The sequence below is a fragment of the Mauremys reevesii genome, linkage group 6 (genome assembly GCF_016161935.1).
Source record: "Mauremys reevesii isolate NIE-2019 linkage group 6, ASM1616193v1, whole genome shotgun sequence".
Lineage (NCBI taxonomy): Eukaryota > Metazoa > Chordata > Testudines > Geoemydidae > Mauremys > Mauremys reevesii.
Genome location: NC_052628.1, coordinates 58,827,513 through 58,853,418, shown reverse-complemented (window position 1 = coordinate 58,853,418; position 25,906 = coordinate 58,827,513). Strand labels below are relative to the sequence as shown.

At 42.1% G+C, this 25,906-nt stretch overlaps 1 protein-coding gene across 9 annotated transcripts in view; it reads right to left on the bottom strand.

Annotated features, from left to right (window-relative positions):
* Window positions 1–25,906, bottom strand: part of LOC120408022 — a 159,925-nt gene that overhangs the window by 110,320 nt on the left and 23,699 nt on the right. For 7 of the 9 annotated variants that reach the window (XR_005600371.1, XM_039544496.1, XM_039544499.1 and 4 more), the window contains one exon: window positions 1,356–1,505. The gene's annotated coding sequence lies outside the window, so the exon portion shown is untranslated. Of the gene's footprint in view, window positions 1–1,355; window positions 1,506–19,823; window positions 20,117–25,906 lie in introns of all 9 variants that reach the window. The other 2 variants (XM_039544498.1, XM_039544495.1) reach the window with 1 other exon arrangement.

Below are 25,906 nucleotides of genomic sequence, written 5' to 3'. Positions count from 1 at the left end.
TGGCTCCAGCCACCCAGCTCTGAAGCAGCACCGCTGCCAGCAGTAGCACAGAACTAAGAGTGGCATGGTATGGTATTGCCACCCTTACTTCTGCACTGCTGCTGGCAATGGCATGTCTTCAGAGCTGGGCGGCTGGCCAGTGGTGGCTGCTGGCCAGGCACCCAGCTCTGAAGGCAGCACTGCTGCCAGCAGTAGCACAGAAGTAATGGTGGCATGGTATGGTATTGCCATAGAAACTCTACCCTTCCTCTCCCTCTACCTCCTATTTCCCCTGGCAGTGTCTTCTATTTGAGAACTTGAAATATGGTAATCCTATGGGGATTCTCCACCACAGAAAGTCTTTAAATTGAGACTAGACATCATTCTAAAAGATACTCTACAGCAGCTATGGGCTTGATAAGGAAATTACTAGGTGAGGTTCTGTGGCCTGTGTTATGCAGGGGTCAGATCAGATGATCATTTATTACAGACCTTGCTAAGACCCTCTTGTGGGTTGTCACCCTAGGCCCTGAAACCATTGCTGAACCTCTCAAAATTTCCCTGTTGCTTTTGCACACACCCACAGAACTGCACCCTCATGGGCAGACGGGTTAATAATGTAACTGTTTGGGGACATGTGATAGGTAAAGTAAGGAACAAAGGCTTTGCAAAGGAATTTCACACATTCTCTCTCACACACACGCACACGCACTTTACTCTTAAAAAGCACAGGAGTGTTGGAGTGTTACAGATCTGTGGAAAACATACTCCTGAATGCAATCCCTCTTACTCTGGTCTCACTTCCTTTTGTGAGTCTCCAGGTTTGGGCTAAGTCCTTAGGGAAGGCAGAATCCCTCCTGCCTCCTCTCCTCTCACTAAGCCCTCTCGTTCTGGCAATGGGAAAGAAAGAACCCTTTTTAAAATAGTCTCTGTTCCTCTTTTGTTAGATGGTCAGCTGGAGAAAAACTGCAGTTCTTCCAGGCATATGCTCAGGCCAAGGAGGATTTCAGCCTTGCCACCCAAAAAACAGGTTTCTGTGAACTGGAGGGGCAAAACTGAGACCAGAGACTGAAGAAATTACTTCTAAAAAGTATACATTTTAAGTCCAAGTTTTGCTGTATTAATAATAGTGTGTGATTCTTCATCACAGAGATAAATAGATTAATTAATGACCTCCATATCTGATGCCTTGATGTGAAAGTAAACTAATTAAAACTACACTCATACTGGACATTTTTTTTAATTAAACTCCTCTGTATCTAGACAGTATGCCAAAGAGATTATTTCAGAAAGATCACCACCATACTTATCTAATAAATGAGAGCACACATTTTTAGAACTTAAATGTTTAAGAAATTGCAGCCATTCATGTCTACCTTTTGGTTATATCCTGAGAAGTTCCTATTCAGGGGAGGAGTATGAAGTTCATGGTTTTGTTCATCCCTTTTTAGCAGTGAATTATCTTGACATCCTGGACTCATGGAGAGGTGGCTGCCTGCAGGGTGCTTGGGTAAGTGCCTTCCAACCTTTAAAACAAAAACACAGCCGCAACTGTAAAAACCAGAATTTTAAACACAGACAGAAGAAAACCCTGCCAGCTTTTGACAAATCTTTGCTGGCAGCATCTAAGCTAACAAAACTAAAAAATGATAACTATTTAATGTGGTTAAAACAACCAACCAACCAACATGTAACTAATAGTGCAGATAACTTGATATGGATGTATCCAACTCCAAATTTAAACTTTAATTAGCTGAGCAGAACATATTAAAAATATTAGCGAGAGTGAGCTTATTCCAACTGCGGATATCAAGAAATAAAAAACTTTCACATCTAAACTAATAGCATTTGTTTACATTTTCTAGGAGACTTACAGTCAGTTATATATTTACAGCTACAGAAGAAGTCTGGAAAATATCCATCTATAATGCCAGTGGATGTTAAAGGCACAATAAATCATATTTAATTAATTTTCTTTACAAACCACTTGAAAAAGAATATGCCGTATTCTATTCTGCCTACATCCACATTTTAGCCATCAGCATAACACTGAGCTAAATTTAGCCCAAAAGTTAATCACCTTATAAAAATCATTTAATTGTGTTATGTATTGTTGTGGTTAATTCATATGTAATTAATATGTGATGAATAGATTTAAGTTGCAGGTATAAGTAGGACAATATGGTAAGGGTATAAGGTTGCCTAAGTATTTATGAGTGATGAATGTATATTAGGTATACAAGTAAAGTAAGGGTGTAATACAAGACCTGCAGACTGAGACTTGTAAGATTTTAGTGTAGCTGCTTTAGGCTTTAAGAAGGGTTGACATGAGGAGGTGACCCAGGAGTCACCCTGTACCAGTAGACATACAAGATTAGTGTAAAACATGTGCTAATAGGTGATGTTTGGGAAAATATGCCACAATGCACCTGTCAATACTGCAAGATGCCTGATTGTAAAATTCTGCAACAACCACAGATTACCATAGCGACTTGATGATGTAAATGCTAATGAAAATAAGAGGAATTAAGAAGCTAGTGTACGAAAAGTGGGTCACCCCAAATTTTATGGGGTGTGGAAGTTCCAATAAGGGAAAAGGGGTTGGGACCAACATGCATTTGCATACAGGTTACAGGTATGAGTGTAACACAGCATAAAAGGGGTTCCCCAGCATGAATAGGGAGGAAGAATACATCAGGAAACCCTCCACAGATGACCACCTATTGAGAGAGTCACCCATCTTTATGGTACCCTTGTGGATGTGAATATGAAAATACTGATGATGGACATCTTATGGTGTTGCTCCTTGTTTATGTATCTATAATTCTGGCATTGAATATCTATGTAGTAAGATTTTTAATAAAGAGAAGACTGATAACTTGTGAATGTTGTTGTGGTCACTGCTATCATTCCTTGTGTGTTCCTAGAGACTCCAGACCTAATGATATTTCTAATGGTGGGTCTTGCCCTGCTAATTCTAATACTATAGCTCTTAGGGAGTGCAAACCTTTGGCACAGGTTACTATGGTTTAAGATACCATTGGTAATATCAATCCATCAATAATATAAATGCTACAACCCTCTACATATTCTCTTTGACTTCAATGGAAATTACACATTTACTCCAGAAAGTTTGTTTTATAAAGTCTACAAAAATTGTCTTGCTGTTCTAAACAAAATGATTTGTCAACAGCATAACCCCAATGAATGCTTAAAGTTTGTTCAATGCTTTAATGTTACAAATCCTCTACAAAAAACATACAGTATATACAAATTCCATTCAATTTCCATCTCAAATTCTATTACTTTCCTTCCATGAAGTTTTGGGGATTTACACCAGTTAAATTAAGATCAGATTTGACTTGTAATCTTTATTTTTACTAGTTGAGATAAATTCCTGGCAATGAACTGGAGATTTCAGATTGTTTATATTTATTTGATTTTCCAAAAAAGATTGCTTTAGGCAAGCCAAGTACTAAACCAAGAACCATACAGTTAACTTATAAATCTTATACAGTAATGTAAGGAACTGAGTTCTATGAGTAGCATGGACAGAATTCAGGAAGGTATAATAATAGCAAAAAGATCTCCTACCAATCTGACGGAATTGTATTGCCACAGACACATAAGAGACCAATTTTTTTTTTTTAAAAAAAAAGGTCTCCTTTTGTGCATGGAAATATAACTCATTTAACTCAGGGGGGAGTTAGCAACCACCTACCTAAGTGGTGCAGGTGGTATGCACAAAATAGGAAAGCCCTTTAGAGGTTTGGTCTACTAGACTATACACTTAGATAGCATTCAAGTTTTAATATATCTTCGGGATCTGATGTTAATTACTACAAACTCAAAGGATGGTTAGTAACTTGTACTGTTTTAAGTCCCTAGCCTCTAGCACTGAATAAGGATTGTTATTTATTACAGTTTAGAATAAAATAATCTTGCTTATCAGGTTATTTGAAATTCTTTCAATAATCTGTTATTATTTATTATTTGTATTGCAGTAGTGCATAGAAGAAAGAGCCCTATTGTGCTACTCACTGTACAAACATGTAACAGCGAGACACTCACTGCCTCAAAGAGCTTAAAATATAAAGACAAGACACAACATGTGGATACAACAGACAGACTAAAACTCAGCCCATTTGGGAGGTTTTTTATTCGTTTCCCTTTAAGGATGTGTTTTCTACTTAGGACTGTTGTTGATTAACATTAAAAGTTAAATATTCAAACTGGATCATGGGTAATTAAAACCCACTCCTTGTGACGTGTAAAGTGTTCTCAACTCCCATTGAATTCAGTGAGATTTAAAACCACTGAGGGACATTGAGCACATTGCATGAATCAGTCTTGAAGTGGCCAACTTACATTAGCAATAAACAAAAGCTGAACAGTTCCAGCTACAACCACCAAAATTTATCTCAATGTGTTTTATTTTAGAGGAAAGAATTAAGTCAAATTACATTAGTTTATATTAAAGAGTAGTTATTTTACAAAAATTATACTTTCAAATTTCCAGCATGTTATTCCATATTAATATAATGTTTCTGCAGAAACAAAAGAACATTTTCATAGAAATACAGTGATGGCAAGTCTAGTGTGATGGTTTAGAAGAAATATATCCAAACAGAGCCTTTTTTAATTGAGACAAGATGGAAAATCAGTTCCCCATCAATGAAGATTTAATGTCAAATAGGTGCTGATTGTTTACAGTTGTAAATTACTAATTTGAAATAGTATCGCAATTTTGAGTCTTGTAAGATAATTGTATCTACGTGTACCTCAAATATTAGAACTTGTTTATCTGATGGAATTACATTATGTTCTATTGAATAATTAGTTGATATTAATGTGAAACCTCAATCTTTACAATGTCACAGAGGAGCAGAAGCAACTCCTTGTTATTGTACTACAGTACAACCCTTTAAAAAACAATTTCTATTAATTTGAGACTATTTTCTGGCTCACCTTAAAGACAGTAAAATCTAGTGAAAAATGTCCTCTAGATTTGAAATATAATAGATAATACTTTGAACTTCTAGATCAGCCAAGAATCTCTAAACACTTTACAAGCATTTATTAAAATTTAGCCTCACTACCCTTTTGTAAAATCAGTATATATTATCCCATTATACAGATTAGAAAACTGAAGTCAAATTTAGAGGTCAATATTGCAAAGTTCTGTGCAATACTGACATTAATTTGAACTGAGGGCACTCAATCTTTATGGACACCCAGCCAGCAGGTGTCTTCTTGCCGTGGGGAAGGAGGGCAAGTCATGGAATAGACATGAGCAGCACATCTTGAAGAACACCAGTTATGGAAAAAGGTAATTGTCTTTTCCCAGGCTTGTCTTTTTAAGGTTTCTTTTGAGAATGAGGACTGAGGGATCTGATATAGAGTGATACTCAGGTAATGTCCGACAACATGACAGCAATGTTCTACAACAACAAGCAAGGGGTGTAGATTGCAACACAGCTCTGCTCAACCCAGCATCATCTCTGGCCTGCTGAGTGATGGCGTAGTGCGCTGTGAACGTGTGAACTGAAGACCACGTCACAGCTCTGCAAATGTCCTGAACAGTGATGTGCGCCAGGAAGACCACCAAGGACACCTGAGTTCTGGTCGAGTGGTCCCTCACAATCTGCAGCAGTGGGACCTGTGCCAGCTTGTAACAGGTCTGGATGCAGGAAGTGATCCAGTTGGAAATTTTCTGTCTCACAGATGTTATGGCCACAAGAAAAGTGACCTTCCATGACAGGTGGGAGAGGGGGAAGAAGCCCATAGGCTCAAAGGGCAGGCCCGGGAGCCTAGAAATAACCAAGTTAAAGTCCCACTGTGGGACAGGGGCTCAAGACCTGGGTCTGGAGGTTGCCGAGATGCTCTCCCCAGCCTAGGTCCGAGGCATCCGATATTAACTCGATTGAGTGACAAGGGCTGTCGAATGGAACTCCTTCCAGGACCGCCTTGGGTTCAGTCCACTATTGCAGTGAGGTAAGTATTGTTGGCAGGATGGTAATGACCTTTTCCAGGCAATCTCCGAACTGGGAATAGACCGTCGGCAGCCACTGCTGTAAGGGCCACATTCCAAGCCTGGCATGATGGAGGACATATGTACATGCTGCCATGTGGCCCAGCAGACACAGACAAACCCTGGCCATGGTCAGGGGGAATGCAGACACTCCAGCGATGAGGTCCACCAATGCTTGGAACCTTTCCTGTGGTAGAAACGCTCTGGCACAGGTGGAGTCAAGCACCCTCCAATGAACTCTATCCTCTGCATTGGAATTAACATCAACTTTTTGTCATTTACCAGTAAGCCCATGGAATCAGCATGTAGCCTGCAGCACTGTGACATCTCTTTGGTCCTGGATCAACCTTTAACCAGCCAGTCATTGAGGTATGGGTAGATCTGGATACCCCAACACCTGAGGTAAGCTGCTATTACTGACATGCACTAGGTAAAGACCCTTGGTGCTGTCGCCAGTGCGAAAGGGAGGACCACAAATTGGTAATGGTCCGATCCCACCATGAAGTGTAGGAAGTGCCTGTGTGCTTGGAAGATAGCTACATGAAAGTACGCGTCCTTCAAGTCGAGGGCGGCATACCAGTCTCCCGGATCCAGGGAGGGGATGATGGAGGTCAGGGAGACCATGCAGAACTTCAATTTCTTTAGGTATTTGTTGAGGTCTCGGGGGGTCCAGGATGGGCCGTAGACTGTCTTTGGCCTTTGGGATTAATAAGTACCAGGAACAGAACCCTTTGTTCCTGTACTCGTGAGGAACCTCTTCCACCACATCCAGCTGTAGCAACACTTCTACCTCCTGTGTGAAGAGACTCTCATGAGAGGGGTCCCTGAAGAGGGACAGGGAAGGGGAGCAAGAGTGGGGGGTAGAAATAAACTGGAAGGTATAACCCTGCCCCACTGTATTGAGGACCCAACTGTCCAAAGTTATGGTGACCCATGCTGGGAGGAAAAAAGAAAGGTGGTTGGAGAAAGGTAGGAAAGATGGATCCAGGGTATAGTCTGGTAGGTTGCCTTTGGGCGCACCCTCAAAATGCCCACTTGCTCCCCTGCTTAGTACAGGTTGAGCCCGATTGGGCAGAGGGCAGAGGCAGGTGGCTCGGGCAGCACTTGGAGCCCCTGCTCTTTTTGTAGGGTGGCTCCTGTTGGGGTTGGCTCCCTTGGCCCTGAGATGGCTGTGGTTTGAACCGCTTATGGACTGGACCAGGGACGTACAGTCCTAGAGTTTTCAGGGTAGTGCGGGAGTCTTTTAGCTCCCGCCCCCCAGAGCCTCCTGCATGCCACGAAACAGCTGATCGGGAGGTGCGGGAAGGGAGGGGGAGGTGCTGATTGGCGGGGCTGCTGATGGGTAGGAGGCGCTGGGAGCAGGGGGGGAGCTGATGGGGGGCTGCTGACGTATTACTGTGGCTCTTTGGCAAGGTACACTGGTACATTCTGGCTCCTTAACAAGCTCAGATTGGCCACCCCAGGGCTAGACCACTCGACTTGAGGTGATGAGCCACCCACCACTGGTCTTGGCTTTCCTCCAGCCCTCTCCTTTCCCTTATGGGAGATCTTCCCCTCACGGTCCTCTTAGGCTTCTTGGCTGGAGCCAAGGAGGGGGATCAGTGCCAGCCTGAAGATGGCGCTGGCGGGGTGCTCCACACTGATGTTACAGTACTCGGGGCCAAGTCAGACCTCTGCTCCGGTGCCAGGGCTAGCACCGACTTCATTAGAAGCACCCTGAGATGGAAGTCTCTCTCCTTTTTTGTTCAGGGTTTGACGGAGTTACAGATTCTGCACTTATCACTTATGTGTCCTTCACTGAGATACCTCAAGCAGCTACAGTGCAGGTCACTGACAGGCATAGGCCACTTACAATGATCATAGGGCTTAAAGCATGGGGCCCGGCGCATGCCCCGACCCTAGGCTGAGTCTGGTGTGGGACCAACTAAAACTAAAACTAGCACTAAGGGAACTATTAACTTTTTAACTATTTTACAGGAAAACATTCAAGAGAACACTGAATGAAGCACAATGCTAGCCGAAGCAGCAGATGTTCCAGCACCATCACTGGCGGCAAGAAGGAACTGAGGATGGGGGGAGCCGGCAGCACCCCTTATACCGTGGCATGTGCGCGCTGCACCAGGGGATGCCAGAGCTGGTCCTCTACGAATATCACTGAGGGAAAAACGTCCGGCACCAGTGCATGTGGTGAGCACACACACCTAATATGGAATGGATATGAGCAATCACTCAAAGAAGAACTTAAATTCAGAACTCTGCAAGGCTGGTGACTAAATACAGAACAACAGAAAAAAAATAGGAAAAGCTATTCATAAATTCATGTAACTGTTTTATTGTGAAGGAAGGATGCAAATTATGCTTGGATCATGCCTTGAGAGCTAATCCAAGAAGCAGCACTGACAGTCTATACTTCAACTCATGAAAAAAAACCCACCCACCCACCCACACAGCCTACGGAGAAGGCAACAAATAGGAAATAAAACATTTACCTTGCCACTAACAATTACCTATTAATAACAATATCTGATATTTATCCTGAACACCACTTGTCACTCACATCAGTAACAAAAGGGCATTTACTTTACGTAAATCAGTTAATTTGCTATAATATTATGTTCGCTCAAGTGCTTAAAAAAGAACACTGAATTTTGTTCAAGTGTAAAAACACTTCCAGCACATAAGACTTATGTCCCTAAGTTTGTCTACACTTATTTTAAAGACACAAAGAAGAGACACACTAAGGCCTCTAAGCACTAGACTGCATCCTGCAGAAGATAGCAAACCACCATTTTATGCAGTGAGTGGACTGATCAACATCTATTCCAATAGCTCTATTTTGTGCCCATCATGGTAGTGTCTGCATTCTGTAAAGGCTTGAATTTGTTTCTTAGTGCAAGCTAAGTACAGAGTTCTCCACTGTGATTTGTGTCTACTGTACATTTATGAAAGTGAACATGAATGCCATTGATCCCAGTAGGAAGGCTTGCAGGCATGACACATTCAGTGCCAAAGCAAAGGCTCTAATTGGTGAGTAGTTCCAGTCTGATAGTAAAGGCCTTAACCTTCCTCAGAAAATAATGAGCCAGGCAATGTCTGAAGACTCAAAGTAAGCTTTAGAGAACAAAGAGGGGGCTGAGAACTGCTTTAAATGTGCTAAATTGACAAACACAGGTGACCGAACAGTGAACTGTACACTTGGCAATGAACAGTAAAATGTCTGGTATATGCAAGTGTCATCTGGCATTTGTTTTCTCTTCTGTTACTTAAGGAATTAAGGAACAACATTTGATAGGTCACATTATTTAATAAAAGGAGTACTTGTGGCACCTTAAAGACTAACAAATTTATTGTAGCATGAGCTTTCGTGAGCTACAGCTCACTTCTTCGGATGCTCACGAAAGTTCATGCTACAATAAATTTGTTAGTCTTTAAGGTGCCACAAGTACTCCTGTTCTTTTTGCGGATACAGACTAACACAGCTGCTACTTTGAAACCTGTCATTATTTAATAAAGTTATTTAAAAATGAGAGATTTTGTGGAATACAGATATTGTCTGAAAACTTTGTCTGGATACCAATTTTTATAAGACAATATGTGGAGACTTCCCTGCACATCGTAAGTGAATCATAACAAAATGATAAAAAGTTCATTAGCAATAAAACTGAATAGTAGGATTACTTAAACAGTTCAAATGAAATATTACTAAAAATATTATCAAATAAAGGAGAAAACTTGTATTACTCTTGCTTTTATGTACATTCATTTCTAAATGAACAGCAATCCAATGTAGCACATCCTTTATTAATAATTACTTACCATTAAATTAAATTGAATCAAAAAAGGCAAAGTAATCATTTCAAAACTTCTTTATGAAAGATAAGGAAAAGATACAGTACTTCTGGTTACTATACATTACAGTTTTGACAGCTATAAAACGTCTTAGAAAGCAAAAATTAACTAACAAGATAGTTACACATTTTTAAAAAATTAAATATGCTGAATTATGTGAAGCAGACTTAAGTATATATAGTACCAAAACTACTAACCAAAGAAAGCATGTTGAGGGACATCATACACTACAATTTTATAAGACGTACAAAGCCAATGTAGAGAATGGATGAAAAAGTATCTGCCATGCACATTCTAATGCTGTGTTAAGCTTGTGTGAACATGAATTCTGAATAAAGGCAACTTTTCCACTCCCTCTGGGAAAAGCTCACAATGCAACAGAGGGAACATCAAAAATAACTAGAACTTATGAGACCTTCTGACCCCTTTGGCTAGTCAAGTGTGAAATTAGAATTGTACTCAAAACTGTCTGCTTATCAAATACTTGTTCACAAGTCATGTCTATCTATTTTTAAGTTCTAAAAAGGAGAACTATTAAAAAACTGACAGCCCTAGACACCCACACTAACAACAAAAAGGCAAACTTTAAATGTCATCCTTTCCTAAGTCTTAAAAAAAGGGTGAAATTAGACACTCAATAGTTTTGGTATATGTTGTCCTTTTATTAATAACATTAAACTTATAAAAATACATTTATAGTTTTAAACAGGAGATACAATCATTTTTTAAAATTTTTGTCACACCCAGACTTTATCAATGACCTGGAAGAAAATATAAAATCATTGCTGATAAAGATATTAAATACTGCAAGACCAAGAACCGATCCCTGTGGGACCCCTCTGGACATGGGCGCCAACTTATATGGGCTCGTGGGGCTAAAGCCCCAGGAATATTCACAATCAGGGGCTCTGTCCACCAATATTTGGAGCTAGGTTTCTCCCCTGCTTGGAGCGCAGGGGAGTCAGAGGGCTCTGGGCTGCCGGCAGCCGTGGGGAGCCCAGAGCCTTTTAAATCCCAGCCGCGGCCAGGAGTCAGAGGGCTCTGCGCTGCCGGCAGCTGCGGGGAGCCCAGAGCCTTTTAAATCCCAGCCGCAGCCGGGAGTCAGAGGGCTCTGGTCTGCCGGCAGCCGTGGGGAGCCCAGAGCCCTTTAAATCCCAGCCGCGGCCGGGAGTCAGAGGGCTCTGGGCTGCCTGCAACCACGGGGAGCCCAGAGCCCTTTAAATCTCAGCCGCAGCCGGGAGTCAGAGGGCTCTGGGCTGCTGGCAGCTGCGGGGAGCCCAGAGCCCTTTAAATCTCAGCCGCAGCCGGGAGTCAGAGGGCTCTGGGCTCCCTGCTCCTGCAGGCAGCCCAGAGCCCTTTAAATCTCAGCCCCTGGCCGCTGATTGCCCTCTCCCCCGACCCCTGTTCCAACATCCCCCAAGGACCCCCACCCCCTATCTAAGCACCACTGGTCCTTGTCCCCCGATTGCCTCCTCCCGAGACCCCTGCCCCTAACTGCCCCTTGGGACCCCAGCCCCTATCTAAGCCTCCCTTCTCCTTGTCCCCAACTGCCCCCTCCTGAGACCCCACCCAACTTCCCCCCAGGACCCCACCCCCTACCTGTCCCCTGATAAACCTCCTGGACTCCCATGCCTATCCAATTGCTGCCTATCCCCTGACTGCCCCTCCGAACCTCTGCCCCATCCAACCCCCGCTCCTTGTCCCTTGACTGCCCCCCGGAACCCCCAACCCCTTCACCCACCCCCAAACCGCTTACTATGCCACTCAGACCAGCGTGTCTGGCTCGGTGCAGCTCCAGATAGTTGCTGCCATGCTCCCCCATGGAGGCCACAGCCCTCTCCCACCCCCAGCACCTGCCTTCCAGATTTGAACACCTCAAAATTCAGGAGTGCTCAAGCTCGGTTTGGGCAGCTTTTACTTCATTTCTCCCAAATCAGTTTCCCCTGCAAGGTGCCAACTGAAGGTGTTGGAGAATAGAGAGAACGGGTGGCCTCCTAATGCCTGGAAAAGAGATAAAGGCCGGAGGAGGGAGTGTCAGTGCCTGTGCGGGCTTCTGGGAAGTGCATGGTGTGGAAGGGGATGCTGTGATGCTTTGGAACAACTCCATACAAAGCCAGTCAGGACTCTGGGGGAGCCTCCTCTCTCTGAGCAGACTGTCTCCAGGGCAAGAAGCTTACACCTTCCTGGGTCTGACCTCAGAGCATTCAGCATGCCCTTCCACATCATGCACTTTCCACAGCGAGTCTGCCCAGGCGGGTCCTGGGGCAACCAGAGGTCCCTGCACCCCAACTCCGCAGTCAGATGTGACTCTCAGCCAGACAGTAAAACAGAAGGTTTATTAGATGACGGGAACACAGTTTAAACAGAGCTTGTTGGTACAGAAAACAGAACCCCTCTGTCAGGTCCATCTTTGGGGGTGGGGAGCCCAGAACCAAGTTCTGGGTCTCTCCCCATTTCCCCAGCCAGCTCCAAACTGACACTCCCTCCTCTGGCCTCTGTGTCTCTTCCAGACAAGGAGGCCACCTGACCTCTTTGTCCCCAACACCTTCAGTTGGCATCTTGCAGGGGAAACTGAGGCACCCACACAGTATTCAGAGAAAATATTAAGAACATTCCCACTTCATCACAACAGGTGCAACAAAATATAATACTGTATATTGAAGTAGGCAAGTGCTGCTTCTGACTTTCCACTTTTAATTGACACTTGTAATCTTGTGGCACTGATGCGTTGTAGCTTCATTTTATATTGGCTTACAGGGCGGGAGCGGGGGGGCACCACCATTTTGGGCCCCACCAAAAATTATACAAACCTGCCGCCTATGCCTCTGGAAATAGACCTGCTCAGTGATGACTCCCCATTTACAGTTACATTTAGAGACCTGTCAGTTTAACATTCCAGTTGTACAATTCATACCACCAGGTTTCAGAAATATCAACTAGATTGAATGTATGCTCATAAATGAGCAATTCCAGTTCCTCTTTTTTGTTACCCAGGTTCCTAGCATTAGTGCATAGGCAATTCAAGAAATTCTTCTCTTCATGTCCTTTGGTTTTTTAATTAATTTTGTTCTCAACATCTCAATTTTGTGCTGAGTGCTCATATCTTCCCTCTTTTTACCCTTCCCTTTTGCTATTAGTTTAACACACACACACACACACACACACACACACACACACACACACGACCACTCTAGCCTGTTTCTAAGGAGTTTGGTTCCTCTTCTATTGAAGTGTAGGCCATCCAACCTTTACAGCCCCATCTCCCCATAGAAGATGGACACATGTTCCACAAAACTCTATATTACTTACCTAGCCAGTAATTCACTTCCAGTGTTGGTGATAAGATGCATTTTAACTGGATTAAATATTGATCATTTGGATATTGAACTTTCTTTCTATAAACTAATCTATGCACATCTGTAGCACAGATAAAATCCAAAATGGTCACTAGGCAAAGAGAGACTGAGGTTTGTATTGTAAAACTTATCTTTAAACTTTTATTAGGAACCTATAGTTCATCAGAAAATGTAATTCTTTTTCAAAAGCAGGTCTGGTAGTCATATATGTCAGGGGACTAGATGGCAATAAAAGCAGACTTGCACCAGGATTGTGCAACAACTGTTTCTTAGAACTACCTATCTTCAAGCAAAGGAAAATGGCAGCAGTTAGAGTACTCCATTCCAGTGCTTTTATTTCCCTCCTGGGCGGTTCTCACAGTGAATTCCCCTCTCAAAAAATGATTTTGGACAAGATTTAATTCCTTCCCTTTCCTAAGAAGATATTTTTTCAGTCTTTTATGGGTGCAATTTAATTGGCCTTCCTACCACAGCATTAAATCTTCTCCTTCACCACTGTGTGGCAACTTAAAATTGTATCCAGTGATGACAAGATCAGGCCTAAGGCTGAACAGCACCTTTTCTCCCGCATAACCTCTCTTTCAGTGCCTTGCAGAAGTCCTGCACTTCATGCAACCAAGTACAACTGGGACCAGGGAAAGTTCCTCAGGCCAAGAGAATGACAGAGTGACTAAGCCCCAGTTCTCATCTCAAAGAGCATTGTTCTAAGCAAGTTCAATCACAGCAGCAACGTTCACTAGACACACTCTCCAAAACTAGCCAGTGATGTTGTCTCTTAAAAGTGGAAATCAGATAGTATCACAGCCCTTCAAGAACTATGTTTTATATAATATCTTGTGAAAGCATTATAAAGCTTTACTCCTTTTTTTCACCTATCCCTACTGAGGACTGTTGATTACAAACAAAATTAGTGACAGATAGTTATTCTTCTTTTGGATTCTGGGCCCCTAATTCTGTTTTAACACCCCCTGAACACAAACACTACTGTGTTGGGTACCTCTCCTTGGTGTATCTGAACAGAGCTTGTGTTCCGTTTGCTCCAAACTTGTCTGAATTATATGCAGAAGTAAGAACTCACCTAAAAAAAAACAAACAGCCCATCTGGTGATTCTGAAGAGTCGTCCTCAGAAGTTTCAATGCAACTGATAACTAATTTAAAACTGTTCTGGAAGCTCTTTAAAGCTATCTGAAACACTTGAGAAATAAAGTATTCCTTATTCTACTTTTTGAAAAGAAAAAACATTTAGGAGAATACTGAAGTTCTCATTACTTGAAAAGTACAAAATTACCAAAGAATGAAGGGAATTATGGGGAAAAATGCCTAAGACTGATTTTGGTGTAGCTATCTGCTCCCGAAAAAAAAAAATCTATTCCTCTAGAGGGCAACACTTCACTTTTAAATTTCTGTTAGGAGGGATAATGAATTGCTCTCATCACTACTATTTTCCCTAGAACACAGCTTTTATGATTCATAGGTTTAAGGAATGATAAAGCTTTTAAAAACAGAATTCCTTTAAAAAAATCTTGGAAAAATTTAGAATTTTCAGTTAAAAAAAAAGAAAAGAGAGAGAGAAAGAGAGATACTTTGCTGGACCTGTAGGGCTAGACTGTAATTATAGGCATAGCCCCTAACAGGAGTGGTGCGTAAACTGCACAACCCCAGGCGTAGCTCCAGGAGGTACTGTGACTCAGGGCTCAGCTACACTTGCGAGTTACAGCGCAATAAAGGAGCCCCAGGCACACTAGCTCACTACCCATCCACACTGGCCAGACATATAGAGCGCTCTGACTCCGCAGCTACAGTACTGCTGGTACTCCACCTCAGTGAGTGGAATAATGTTTGCTGCGCCCTCGCTGGAGCGCCGCCAGTGTGAACGAGGTGTTGCATTACTGCGCTCTGATTGACCTCTGGAAATGTCCCATAATCCCCTTAAGTCAAGTGGCCACTCTTGTCATTGTTTTGAACTCGCTGTAGGAATGTGGATATGCCCTTTCAAAGCTCTGTTTCTGACAGCTGGCCGCTTATCTGCTCCGGGACAAAGGAACCATTACTGAGAAATGCTGCTTGCTTTGAGTGAGTGAGAGAGAGGCGGGGGTCGGGGAGGGAGGTCTGCTGCTGTCTGAACTTACAAGACAGCATGCTGACACACTGTCAGTCCCCAAAAACCCACTCTCTCCCCCTCCACATACATTCAACACACTCCCTGTCACACTCCACCCCACCCCCCACACGTTGCAGCCACTTGCATGCTGGGATAGCTATCACAATGCACTGCTTTTTGTGGCATTGCAAGAGATCCTAATGTGGCTACGCCAGTGCACTTCCAGCTGACAGTGTAAACACTCATCAGCATTTTCCCTGCTGCCGTCTCCAAAGGCTGGTTTAACTCCCAGTGCTCTACAACTGCAAGTGTAGCTATGTCCTCAGAGAGCTGACTTCGAGTCACTTATTCACAACCTGTTTTCCCCTCCCACCCTCTTGCCCTGGAGGAGGGGTAAGTTACTTCACCTTTCCATGGAGCAATTTACAACTCAATGTGTGTCTCTGTATGTTGGGGCGAAACCACTCACTTGCTCACAGCAGGGATTATTGGACAAGTAGCTCCTGCTCTCCTCACTATGGATGGAGTAAAAATCTGAGCAGGGTTGAGCAGGAGAAAATGTAGAGGGGAGGGGGATGAGAGAAGAATGTCTTGCTTCACCTTGCAGCTGAACAAGGGCTAAGATAATTTAGCTCAAATTACTTATACACTGGCCAAAACTAGAATGATATAACAACACGGCACACGTTATGGATTAAAAATTGGCTGACCGGTCTCAAAATGTAACTATTAACCGAAAATTGTCATCAAGCGAGTGTGTTTCCAGTGGGGTCCTGCAGGGATCGTTTCTTGGCCCTATACTATTTAACATTTTCATCAATAACCTGGAAGAACACAAAATCATCATTGATAAATTTTGCAAATGACCCAAAGATTGGAAGAGCAGTAAATAATGAAGAGGACAGGTCACTGATACAGAGCAATCTAAATTGCCTGTTAAGCTGGGTGCAAGCAAACTATATGCATTTTGATATAGATAAATGTAAATGTATATCCCTGGGAAAAAAGAATGTAGGCCATACTTCAAGATGGAGGATTCTATCCTGAGAAGCAATTACTCTGAAAAAGATTTAGGGTTGTGGTGAATAATCAGCTGAACACGACCTCCCAATGTGGCACTGTGACCAAAAGTGATCCTGGGATGCATAAACAGGGGAATCTTGTATAGGACTAGAGAGGTTATTTAACCTCTGTATTTGGCAATGGTGTGACTGCCGCTGGAAAACTGTGTCCAGTTCTGGTGGCCACAATTCAAGAAGGATGTTGATAAACTGGAGAAGATTCAGAGAAGAGCCACAAGAATGATTAAAGGAATACAAAACATGAATAATGACAAACTCAAAGAGCTCAGTCTATTTAGCTTAATAAAGAGAAGGTTAAAGGGGGGACTTGATTACAGTCTACAAATTTCTACGTGGGGAAAAATGTATTGATAAGTGATCTGGAAAAAGGGGTAAACAGTGTAGTGGCAAAATGTGCAGATGATACAAAATTACTCAAGATAGTTAAGACCAAAGCAGACTGTGAAGAGTTACAGAGGATCTCACAAAACTGGGTGACTGGGCACCGAAATGGCAGATGAAATTCAATGTTGATTAGTGCAAACTTATGCAGGCTGGAAAACATACTCCCAACTATACATACAAAATGATGCGATCTAAATTAGTTGTTACCGCTCAAGAAAGATCTTGGAGTCATTGTGGATTGTTCTCTGGAAACACCCACTCAATGTGCAGCAGCAGTCAAAAAAGCTAATAGAATGTTAGGAACTATTAGGAAAGGGATAGATAATAAAACAAGAAATATTATAATACCACTGTATACGAGACACCAATTATTTATTGAAGTCATTGGACCAAGTTAATGTCTAAAATTACTCCATGTCTCAGTCTACTGTAGATCTTTCAGGGTAAGATAGAAGGTGACAAATCATTAGACAGTACTGCCAAAAAATGAGATGTACTTTTACCCAAACACTAAAGGCTGTATTCTACTCAATAACTTATTTTCCATGTACTTTGAGTGGAAGCACTGCAAGTCTTCCTTGGCTCTGTTCCTGTGGAGGCTAATTCTGACTCCACTTAACCAGTTTACTTCCACTGAATATAGACTTAGTGAGAAGGTGTTGTGTAACCTAAGCATGAAGAAACAAATCACATCTCTGTGTATAAAGTACTGAGGAGATTCAAGGACTTGCAGTAACTAGGAGAAAACACAAATGTTGACACGAGGGACGGCTCTAAGAAACTAATAATTTAATTCCTGTTGCTCTTCTGTTTGAAATACATATACAGTGAGTTTCTGTCCTGTGCACTGGTAAGCTTTAATACTAGTTATTTAATGGCTCTATATAAACTAGGTTTGTAACCAGAAGAGATTTTTATTTTATAATATGACTGGATCTTTAAAAAAATTAATTAATAAATAAGACCAAACCTGGAATCCAGTAGGTCTATCAGTTTGGCTCTTTCTGCACCTATACTCAGCCTGTTTCCTCACGGAACCGAGTTGGGAGAAGATTCCAATCTCTTTTGTCCATGACTGAAAGATCAGACCTATATTTCTTGCTAAGCATGGTTTGATTTTGGTTCCCTTCTCTCCTATGCGCCCAACAGTGGGTATGCCCAAAATAAAAGCCACTACATCCAATTCAATGCATCATAAATAAAAACAAAGTTTATGAGCATAGCCTAGAAAATAAAGAGAAATTCATAAAATAATTAAGCAGAATATGAACACTGCTTCACTAATCATTAATGAAGCTGCTGCTAACATAGTAAAATCAGAGCCCGGTGTATTTCGCACCAGGAGAATTTGGGGCAGCATCCAGCCTGTGCCACAGAACTGTGCTCCAGAATCTAAACTCTAAGTGCATACATGTTCATATAAACATTTTTTTTAAAACATAATGCAAGTTTGTGAAGAAAATCTTCTAAACATGAACAAAGGTAACTGATGTAATGTTAGCCTCCAGAGTCTGTTCACAGTCTGAAACAAAAATTCTAAGAGAGCTGTGAACTATTCCATTCACCCCAATCTGTGGATAACTCTGAAACCTGAATGTGGCATTCACATGTCAATATTATTAACTATATCAAAGCTGTTCATTTGGACAGAAATGTCCACCTAATGTGCTTAGATTACAATCCCAATCTGCCTCCCATGCCTTCACTGTTGCTAAAAGTCCTAACTATCCCCAGCCTTAGCTGCCACCGCCTTCTTTTCTTCCACCTTTTATAGTATTACATACAAAAATATGTTAAAAGAATATTAATCTTGCTACGTCAAGCAATCAACAGTTAGGAAATGCCAGAATTAAGGTTGCACGGACTACTTTAATTTATCTCCCTAGTGTATATGCATTATGACAGTCTCATTGACAGCCAGGGTGACAAAAAACATCTGAATGAGCAGCGAGAGCCAGGTTAGCGCATAGATGAACCACATGGCACCAGCCAGTCCAACTCAGCCCAGCCCAGGACAGAGATCAGTTCCCAGTTCGCTCTGTGCTCAGCTCCAACCCAGGCCAATGCTGCTGCTTCCTGTCCAGCCAACAAGGTGAGTGGGGCAGCACTTGGAATGCAGTGATTAGGAGACTTGGCCCAGCCTGCCCCACAGCCGCTCCTTGCAGGCCTAAGGGAGACACCACAGCGCTGGCTGGCAAGAAGCTGAGACCAGGATTCTCCCCACCATTGCCAGCACAGTACCTAGCACCGCACTGCCTGTTACACAAGCGTGTGACAGGGCCCTGCTCCGGCAGAGGGATTGGGGTGGAGGAATAAATCCCACTCAGCTCCTTGCTGACCCTGGCTCCTTGTGCTAGTCCCTTTCTCCTTTCCTACCCACTTCCAGTCTCCATTCCTCAGGCCTCTCATTGCAGTCCTTGTCCAGCCTCTCTTAGTCTCCCACTCCAGGCTTGCTTTCTGAGTTCCAACTCCATCTCTGCTCCCTCCCACCCAAGCAATGATGGACTCTCAGAGAATTTAGCTGTTAAGCACAAGCAAGTCTCACCAGGCAGTGCAAAGTATGATTTTTCAAAGGCACATGACTTGGGCAGATTTTCACTGGGACAGCAAAAGGCACATACTCCCCTGCCAAATACCAAGTCCCTGCTCCAAAGCATAGGCATGCTAACACTGTTTAAAGAAAAGGTCCAATGAATTTTTTTACATGGGAAAAATAATGTATTTTTCACTATGTCCTTCTCTGAAATGGCTGAATTCCGTTCTCCCCACCAACAAAATCAGCTTGAGGCAGATATCACTGCATGCAAAAATTCAGTCCAAATATTTTAAGTTTGGCAAAATTATAAGTAACTGAAAACTGTGTCTTATAATGGGAAGTGTCCGGCAATCGTAATAAGACAAGCTACCAGCCCCACCTATAATAGTTCTACACTTCAGGACAAAATAAAATAAAATTTAAATCAATGTAAACAATACGATACTGCATTGATTATAGAAATCAATTTACCTTCTTTAAACAAGATCTATTTTTTAAATTTACCTGAAACTGCCACAGAGGCTGTATTGCAGGTGAAGAAACAGGACTCCTGCCTCAGAATTTAGGCCCAGATTGATGCAGAATCAATACTTTCTTGATTACGGTTAACCATGAAGAAAACATCATCATCTTAAAGGCAGACATCTCACCCGTGCTAATGGAAATACCCTGTTTCCAGGCTGGCTAAGTGTTGCACAGCCTATCTTCTGTAACCACGGGATAATGTTAAGAGTGGAATTTCAAAAGCAGCCAGTACTGAAGTTAATGGGAGCAGAGTCAAGACAATAGGAGCCCTTCTAAAAAAAAAAAAAAAAAAACTTCACCATAAATTTGTTAACACACTACTACAAAAATATAATTATATATACCTAGCAAGTGTAACCCACACACCTCCTGGATGTGTTCTGTCCCATCTAGTAGCACTGAGACCACTTAGAGAGAGAGATACTAAGCTCCAGAGGTCCCCGGTTCAATCCTGCCCACCAACGACCAGAGTCTGTCCACGTTACACAAGGATTACATAGAGGTTCTCTCTTTTTCCCATCACTATGACTATGCAAACCCTTCATTCACTGGAACATAACTTTGCCAGAGACTCAGTTTGACAGCAGGTGCCTGAGCTTTAGGTGGCATAAGTGAAAACAAACTAGAAGCTGTTGTTTTTGAGGCAAACATTCCCAGCCAAGAAACATTATTCATCATTATTACTCTTTTCTGAACTATTTCTACACTACTTAATATAGCTTCTTAAATCCTCCCACACAATACAATAGGGTCATGCAGCTGTGTGATGCCAACTAGTGGCACACAAGCAAGTTAGGTGACACAATGACTAACTAAATGAAATAAAGTCTTCTTTCCCTTTTGGCTCAGGATACATAGAACCTGGTAGCCTGGCTGACTCTGGCACAGCGGTTCTCAAACTGTGGGTTATTTTAATGGGGTTGCAAGGGCTGCTTAGGATTGCTGGGGCCCAGGACAGAAGCTGAAGCCCGAGCGCCACCGCCTGGGGCTGAAGTCAAAGTGTGAGGGCTTCTGCCCTGGACAGCGGGGCTCACAATAAATGCCCTCTGCCTAGGGCTGAAGCCCTTGGGCTTCAGCTTTGGCCCCCCAGCCTGGGGCGGTGGATTTCAGGCTTTGGTCCCTCTGCCCAGACAGAACAGATGAAACTAATAAACAATTGAAATGCTTATGAATAAACCCTTTCAAATATATTTTTAACTTCTGCCAGCAATTTTAACAGAAATACACGTCTGAAAAGGTAAGAGTAAAATTTCAGCAGGAAAGCACTTTACTCAAATTAATCCATCCCATAACCAGACAGCAAGCCATTTTCTTAAAGAAACACAGACATGGAAGACATTTCAAATTGTTCTGACCGTAACAGAGAATATTGTTAGTGGAGAATATTGCATAAAAGTCTCACTTGCCCATATGCTACCATTAGAAGATTAGATGGCAGCAGCAAATATCTCAATTATTAAAGCAAAGAATATGGAATGGTAATGGTACTGATGACAAAGTAAGTACAAATGGTATCATCACCACAGATTATACTCCAAGGACATTATAAAATAGACATATTAAATAGGTTTGAAATAAGCCTGGTAAGGGTCAATTTCAGTCATAACTTGTCACAGAATGAACTTTGTCCAAGAATTGTAATTGTTTTTCTAATGAACAGAGGAAAGATTTGGATAAAATTAAAAAAACCCATAACTTACTATGTGGACAAACAGTATAGTCCAGTATCTCTGTAATAAGAGTAGAACTGAACTGAGAGGAGAGGAGAAAACAGCAGGGGCAGATTCAGAAATATGTGGACCCAAGTGAAGCTATTCTATGGGGACCCCAGCCATGAGATTCAGTTAGATACCGGATTGGATCAAACCAATGATCTATCTAGTCCAGTATCCTGTCTCTGAAAGCAGACAGCACCAGTTGCTTCATAGGAAGGTGCAAGAAAACCTGCAGAAAGGAGTTATGAGATAACCTGCACCCAAGGAAAATTTTTCCTAAACCCAAGTAGTTTGAGTTGGCTTAAACCCTGAAACATGAGTCAGTAAAAGTCTCAAACAGCTCTGCTTTGTCAATTAGAGGTTGACATCTTGGTCGAGATGGTGCATCCCAGACCCAGACAATCATGGTCCTCTCAGAGGCAGCAGTGGCATTGGTCACAATTGTCTGTCTCAAACACCCATGTTCTTTACACTGTTTAAAGCAATTAAGAACCTGTCTACCTCCATAAAAATCTGAAAAATAAAGAAAGCAAAAAAACAGTGCATCAGAAGAGCCAGAAATGGACATGTGAGCACCAAAATGACAACTAATACTGAGAATGAGGTCAATTACATGGGTACTGGATCAACACACTAGGCTTTGTTGACTCTATGAGTCTAAGTGCTAAAAACTGTTTCTTTAAGTAGTCTGTCTGCTAGGACTACTGAGAAGGAATTTACATGTGCTACTGATGAACAAACATCAAGAAAGATTTGGATTAATTTTGATAATAATTCATAGTAGTGCAGGAATGTGAAAATGAATATTTAAAATCAAAGAAGTAGATATATGTTTTCATACCTCTAAGATGGTTCAGTTTAAATTTTGGGTTAAGTTTCAGGGGTGCAATCCTGGTCCATTGGGTATGTCTACACAGCAAAGAAAAACATGAAGCTGGCCCGTGACAGCTGACTTGGGCTCACAGGGCTTGGGTTGCCGGGCTGTTTCATTGCTGACTTTCAGGCTCGGACTGGAGACTGGGCTCTAGGACCCTGCAAGGTGGGATGGTCCCAGAGCTTGGGCTCTAGCTGGAGCCCAGAAGTCTGCTCAACAACGAAACAGCCTGACAGCCCAAGACCCGTAAGCCCAAGTTGGCTGATATGGGCCAACCTCAGGATCTTCTTTGCTGTCTAGACAGACCCCACTGAAGTCAACAGCAAAATTCCCATTGACTTTTATAAGGCCAGAATTTCACCCTAGGTTTGGTTCTTGTTCCATTCAAACTTATTTCCTTAGCCCTAGCAAAGGCACCATAAACGTAGGGATCTGGCCTGTGGTAACTGGGGGTTTTCATAGTGCAGAATGCATAACACATCACCAAAAAAAAATAAAAGTTATTTTGTTGTTTCCTCAAACTTCTCAAGGTGCATGGTTAGGGGGGTGAAACCCTGAAAGAACCAGTGAACTGAGTTTCGATACAATCTATAGCGTGAGAGGCAATTGCATTTTTTCCAGTAATAAAACTGTGTGATTGCTCCAAACAAGGAAACAATTTCACCAATGATTTAAGCCAATAAATACCACCCAATAAATAAAAAACTCAGCATGTTGGAAATAGTTAGCTATGAGGTAGATTATGTACGTAAATTAAACTAATAATTATATATGTTGCACTATAGCAATTTTGAAAGTCTGTGAGATCTGAAATTGGAAAAAACACTGTTAAAGTTTACCATACTGTAATATCCCCCAAAGCGCATTTAAGCTTTTTTTCTGCACTAAGCTTGTGTACATATTTTATGATACTGTCTCAGACACCTGCATGTTATAAATATATTTAACCTAAAAACCTATTTTGAGGGTTTTATTAAATCAGAAGTCTGTATCCAATATGTTTCCTTTCAGTGCTAGAAGTTATTAACAAGAGTTGTTGGCTAGTTGTAGGACACAGCAGAGCCAGAAAAAACATTTAATAGATTTACATACTGCAGCACCACAAAATGTCTCATTCACACTGTGCCCAGAAACACAAAATTTATCAAATACATTTCCAGACTCCCCAACCAAATAAAGGCTAGATTTCCAAAGACACTTTGTGCAGTTCTATGTTTCGTTCACTCACGTTGGCTGTGTACAATAGTAGTTCTGAAAAAAACAACCTCCTCAATTCCCTAAATGATAAAACATCAGGTACACAACTCCTGGTATGTGTGGGGATGGCAGACTTGCCTAAAAACTAAACAGCAAATGATCCACCCTAGATTTTCATGAATGTCTAATACAAAGTCCAGTAAGTAACAAAGCACCAAGTTGATGGGGCTGAGAAAGCCTGCATCTTGTGGACAGATCAAAATGTGTGCCTAAGAAAAATGCCTTCTCTTCCCCCTTACAAGTAAGAACTTATATTCTTATTTCGGTATTCCCATATTGTCATTTTACTGTTATACATAAAATTGTCACAAGCACTTAAATTCATTTGATGAAACCCATAAAAAATGTAAGTGGATTTATACTTTAGAATTGTAACAAGAAAGTAATGTTGCTATAGTATTGCTTGCTCAGATTTGCCTTTCTAAAAGCAGTCTGCTACTTCTTCCTTCTCTGTTGTACTTGTTATATTTTAAGGACAGGTAATGACACAAATCTCCTAAAGTGGGTCCCCAAACTTCAGACAAAAGAAGCAAATATTACCTGTGTTACTGTACTTTTCCAAACATAATCTGGAATACAATTTTGAATGGGGAAGCAAACTAATTTATAGAGAGAGAAGTCCAGAGAGAGAAGTCACATTAGCCTGTTCAGGTCAACCGTATTTCCCAGATGACTGCAGGTGAAACCTCACTTATCCATGTTTCAGCACAACTTAAAAGTTTATTTAATGTTTCTTGTTGTATATCATGAGTTATATAACAGGTGATTGACCTGATTTTTTATTTTATATAAAAATAATCTAAAAAACAAACCAGTCAAGAACCCATGCTCAGTGGTACCAGAAACAAATCTAGTAGCAGGAACCCATACAGGGAAATGCTGGGGTCCCTGAGGCTGCTTCATAGACAACTGAAAGAGGATCCCGTAAAGAACCTGGTTAGGTTTACTTGAAGGATTTTAAAAAAAACATATTTAATTATTAAACAAAGTATTTGTCTATATACATAATTGTACTGGTTTTGTTCAACCAGTGCAAATCTCAGTGGGGCCACTTATTTGGGTTTATTTCTGTTTAAACAGTTGGATTAAGAGAAACCAAAATAAACCACTCAAACTGAAATAAAACCTGGTCAACACTAAAAAGTTACGTTGACCCAGCTACATTACTCAGGGTGTGAAAAATCTATCCCACTATGCGACATAGTTAAGCCAACCTATCCCCCAGTTTAGACAGTACTAGTTCAATGGAAGAATTCTGTCAACCTAGCTACCACCTCTCAAGAGGTGGATTACCTATAACAGGAAAACCCCTCCCATTGGTGTATGTAGGTCTACACTGAAGAGCTACGGCGGTAGCATTTCAAGCATCAACAAGCCCTAAAACTGCCCACATCTGGGCTTGCACTGGTTTAACTGAATAGGATTTACTAAACTGCTGCACATTTGTATGTAGAGAACACCTGAGAAATTATCCTGTCACACCAATATTTTTGTAACTGAGTAATAAAATTATTTGAGAGAGGTGGGTGAGGTAGTATCTTTTATTGGACCATCTTCTGTTGGTGAGAGAGATAAGCTTTTGAGCCATGGAGAGTTCCCTCCTCCTCCATTCCCTCCCCTGCCCCCAAAAAAGGGATTTGGCACTCCTGAATGTGAGTGCCCAGAGCCAATGCCGGTGATCAGACTGTACATGCACAGAGCCACTGAGCATGCTCCAGCCCTGAACAGCAGTGGCTGAATAGAACTTTCCCTGCAATTGCTTTTTACAGTAGTTGTGGGGTTGCTATGGCACTGGGCAGTAGAAGCGAGAGCAGAAAGAGACATACAGTCCTGAGCTCTCAATGCTCCCCTGCTGGTGCCCAGGCAATTTGAGGGAGAAGGAGGAAGCTGCCTGACTCAAATGCAGAAGAATGAGGACCATGGGCCAGAGGGAAGAAATGCAGGACACAGGGCAGTAAGGATAGGAGCTTAGATGGTGAGGATGGTTAGTAGCAGGATCCAGCGATGGGGGAAGACAAAAAAACGTGGGGAAAGTATGCAGGATCCCTGGAGAGGAAAAGGGTAGGAGAAAGTAGGAGAGAGGGGTTGGGCGAGGAAGCTAGAGGCAGGAGCTGGACCAGGGCTGGAAAAAAACAGGGGGTGGGGGATTAGGAGCAGGAGCTGGGGAGGAGTGGATAGGAGCAGGACAGAATCAGAAGGCTCTGTGACCATTAGAG